At 36.2% G+C, this 4,515-nt stretch overlaps 1 non-coding gene across 1 annotated transcript; it reads left to right on the plus strand.

Annotated features, from left to right (window-relative positions):
- The first annotated feature begins 567 nt into the window (after positions 1–567).
- On the plus strand, positions 568–666 carry LOC122280247. The gene has a single exon (XR_006229832.1). It is a non-coding gene; the product is annotated as a small nucleolar RNA snoR98 (small nucleolar RNA).
- Positions 667–4,515: the final 3,849 nt, after the last annotated feature.

Raw genomic sequence — 4,515 nt, forward strand, 5'->3', positions numbered from 1 at the left:
ACCGCCGCATCACGCAGGTGACCCTCCCATTCCGATCATCCCTCTCTCTATTGTGCTCTGTTTTCTCTCCACCGAAGCTCACTCCCCTAGTTGGACCTCTCCCTTCTCCCTCGGTTTCTCTCCTCACGGCACAACGCCACCAGCGGTGCCATATGCTGCCGGTAAGCTTCTCTCCTTCCGATGGCCTTTTTCCAGCCCTTTTTTTTTTTCTTAATTAGAGGAGATGGAAATTTGTGAAAATGATGTGAAATTTAATTTCTGGTATTTTTTCTCGAGTAATTAAAGTGGATTATTTTCTATGTTATGACTGTTATTATATGTGTGTATAGATGAATGTAGAAATTGTGTTGAGTGCTGATTGTAAGAAAGAATAGATGTGCGTATGATTGTTGAGGATGAATGCAATGAATTAACAAAATGCACAGCAAGTGTTTGTAAAAATGAAGCAGAGACTTAACTTCATATGGAGTAGGTAAATACAAAGTAGTGATGTCCCCTACAATGGGAGATGAGATAAATTTTCAGTTCAATGGACAGAAATAGAAGATCTTGTGCATATTGTGGTGGGTTTGATTCAATAAGTATATTCTCCATACATCAAAGCAGAAATCTACTACTTGCGCTCCTGTCTATTTGGCTTGCAAGTTTGGCTCTTTTGTGACATTTTTGACGATTTGGTACTTATATAAAAAAAAAAAAAAAAAAAGTATATGCATGTATTTATTTGTTGTAAACTTTATACCATGAAAAAATGTTAGACTTCATTTAATTATCTTGTGTGTAGTAAATGGGAAATCGGGCCAACTTGGACTCACTTTAGCTATTGAAAATCTTGGCGCATCTCAAGTAAAATAGACAACCATGTACACACTTTATTTTGCATTCTTCAAAAGCAGTCTATCTTTCATCCCATAAAAAAGAAGAATTTTATGCACTTCATTTTCATCATACTTTCATCTCACTAGTGATATAATAAATATATCACACCTTATATAGTGAGAAGATTAGTAGATCTCATATGGCTATCCCACTGGATGATTTTTTAATCCACAATTGAGCGTGACGTTCAAGAATCAAGCTGAAAGTTAAGAAATTTAGAACAATCTTTTTCTTGGACTCTGTCAAGATGTTGAGAGGAAAAGAGTATCTTTTATAATATGAAGAAAATCGTAAGATTATTATTTTTTACAATATTTTCTTTGGACTTTGTCAAGTCCGATCCAGAGGTTGAGATGAAAAGTACTGTAAGTATAAACGTTTTCTCTTTTTTCAAATGGAAAGTTTGTATTTAGCTTGTGAGTTAAGTATTCGATAACATGAACTACAAGAATTGGAGCGTCGGTTTGAATTTTCGGAAGCAAGAGATCCACAACCTCATGTGATAGCTTTGAAGATATTGCAATTGGGCTTACTCCTAGCCCAAGTCCAAGCTCATTGGGCGTATTGCCATATCATGTACCAAAGTCACTTAGAAGCCTAAAGCCCAATCTAAAGTGTGATGTGTACTCCTAAAGCCCAATCTAAAGTGTGATGTGTACTCTTTTGGGGTTATGTTTCTTGAGCTACTTATTGGGAAGGTTATAGTTTTAGATGACATGGGCCAAGGGACTGGGCTTATAGTTGAGTATAAGAGTTGGGCTTTGCAGATGGCTGATGCGGCGATCCAAGCTGATTTGGAAGAAAAACTAGAAGTTTTGTTAGCTTGCTTCAAGTTAGGATATAATTGTATATCTCTAATCCTGCACAAGAGACCCTCAATGAAAGAAGCCCTACAAGTTCTTGAGAGAATTCCATCTTCATCTTCGTCATCACACTACTACGGTTCCAAAGATGATTGTGACACTTTTAGTAGAGAGAGGTATATGGAGTTGCACAAGAGACCATGCAGAAATGCAACGACATATACCTAAATACCTATATCTGTATATTCCGCATAATCAACACAAAGATTATATATTATGACTATCATTGAGTGAAAGCTATCTAACTTCTTTATAGAGAAGGAAATATTGCAGATCAAGAAGTTGAGCATTTCCCCAAAGTTTCAAGATGATTTAAAAGCATTAAAAAACAGCACACCGGTTGGCCGACCCCATAATTGGAGAGGTATATATTGTGTCTAGAGTTTTTAATTTTTTGATTAATGTGTAAACTTGAGAGATTTAATATGTATTATTCATCTGATTATGCAGATTCAAGAAACTGGATTGATTTTTGGAAAGAAGTTTGCAAACAGCATGACGCCTAATGATCCATTCCCTCCTGAATGGGGCAAGTTCCATCTTAATTTTGTTTCTTGAAGGTTACTGTATGAATATATTTATTTACTGGGGAAAAATTGGTTGTTAGATTACCTATAATTTCTTTCTTAAAATATATCAGAACATCTTGTAGACCTAGGTTTTTTCTTCTTAATCTTTTCAAAGTAGTGAATCTTATATTCCTTGCTCCATGTGCTCTGTACGTATTTGCAGTTATAAACATGTATAACTTGTTCTCATATGAAAAGCATATTGAAATTTGTGCCTAAGAAATAGTTTGTTGCTCATAATGGCAAAAAAAATCTTACTTCATGTAAAGCAACATCAATTCTCCTAGTGACTTATGAGACAGATGGTATTAAATAAACTATCATATGTTATAACTTGTGAAAATCTATATTTAGTTTTATTTCTCTGCATCTTTTCCTAATCTGGTTCTTCAAATTTAGCTAACTAAGTAGGCAACTAGAAAGATCTTGTCCATGGCATGTGGTGTAGGTAGTACCCATAACAAGCAGAGAGAGTTGCTAGGAACTGTTATATGGGCAGCAAGCATGTTGATATGGCTTACAATACAAGATTTTAAGTTATATATATGGGAGTGTGAAGTGGTACTGAATATTGAAGTGATATGTTGGAACTTGGGATTATTGTTGGTGTGTATGAAGCTTAAAAGAACATTTGTAGATTGATATTAACAGCTGGACAGACTTTAAATAAAAGTGGTTTTATTGCATTTCATTGTTGTGTTGGTTGTTGTGTATTGAATTTTAATGGATGGTGGTTTATTGCTTTTCATGGATGCATTGGTTTGTATATAATTTTTTAGCTTATATTAGACAATTATTTATGATCATTTTTGGCCTAGTCCCATATGTTTTTGCTTTTACAATTTTTTTTTTTTTCTGAATTCTTTAAGTATTTGCCACGAAGACAACTCGCGCCAAATACCTTCTTTTTTGCCAGTAAAAGTTTTTCTCCACAAATGTTGTAGTGGGTAATATTAATACCCACCAATACCTTTTATGGTAATTTCTCCTATTCGCACATTATCGAAAATGGACGTGCTTTTGCGACGAGCTTTATCGACTCTTGCCACGAGATGTGTCATGGGAAAACATAGGTATTGCCCACGAATTAAACCTTTCGTGAGCTATAATACTTTTTGCGGCGAGTTTTACGCCACGAGCTTCCCACGGTAAGATTTTGTGGAAAAATGGTTTTTCCCACAAAAAGTCTACTTTTTGCCATGAATTTTGCCTTTGGGGAAAAGCCATATTTCTTGTAGTGAGTAGAAAAGAGAAGAGAAGTACTTTACGATCTCAAAAGTAAGATCTTGACTATCATTCAATGTCTTTAATATGGCATAACTATCAATTATAGTCCTAACGGATTCTAACTTCTAATTGACGGAAACAACGATCTTGAACCTCGATTGACCTTTTCTTCTATAGACTGGAGAATGGAAAATACCGAGTGGATTAGTGGGACAACGCATTCATGTCTTTGAAACTTGCCTTGGGACTAAACACATAGTCCTTCTCCTTATGAGAGTCGCCCAAGTGGCACTATGCCTTACTTCTGAGGTTAAAAGATATGGCCTGCAGGATCGTGTTCTTCTTCCTCACTAGACGTGCTTTTGTTGTGACATCTTTGATGGAGCATGGCATTGAATACGTCACTCGCTTCCTTCTGAGCTCTTTTGGGTTATCTTAAGAGTGCTCTCTCACCTTCAAACTGGGCTTGGCTTCGTGGCGCCCCTGTGCCCCCACTAGTGATTTGGTGGTAGTCGCAATGCTTGGATGATGGTCAGATGCACGAGTCGTACACCCCTTGCGCAATGTGATAACAGGTGTATCCACACATGCTCCATATATCCATCTAGTAAATGTAACACACCTGATAGGTAGTGTTTGGATAACTAGAAAATATGAGAAAAAAAGTAAAGAAAATGGTCAGATTCGAGGTTGACCTAACCTCCAAGAGAAAAGATAATAGGAAAATATTTTCATCAATGATTCTAGATTCTCTTACAAGTCCCTCATTCTACTACATATATGACTTCTCTCTTGGGCCACAGGCCACTTACTCCAACGGTAACATAAAGCTACAATCAAAATATAACTAACAATAGATGAGCCAAGGCCCGACTCAACAAGACTCAAGTAAATAAACTCAACTATTGATTCTTATTACTCAACCCAAGCCTGCTATGACTTTAGTCCTTCCTATCTCTATTACAGACGTCTGACAA

Source organism: Carya illinoinensis, chromosome 10 (assembly GCF_018687715.1).
Source record: "Carya illinoinensis cultivar Pawnee chromosome 10, C.illinoinensisPawnee_v1, whole genome shotgun sequence".
Taxonomy (NCBI): domain Eukaryota; kingdom Viridiplantae; phylum Streptophyta; class Magnoliopsida; order Fagales; family Juglandaceae; genus Carya; species Carya illinoinensis.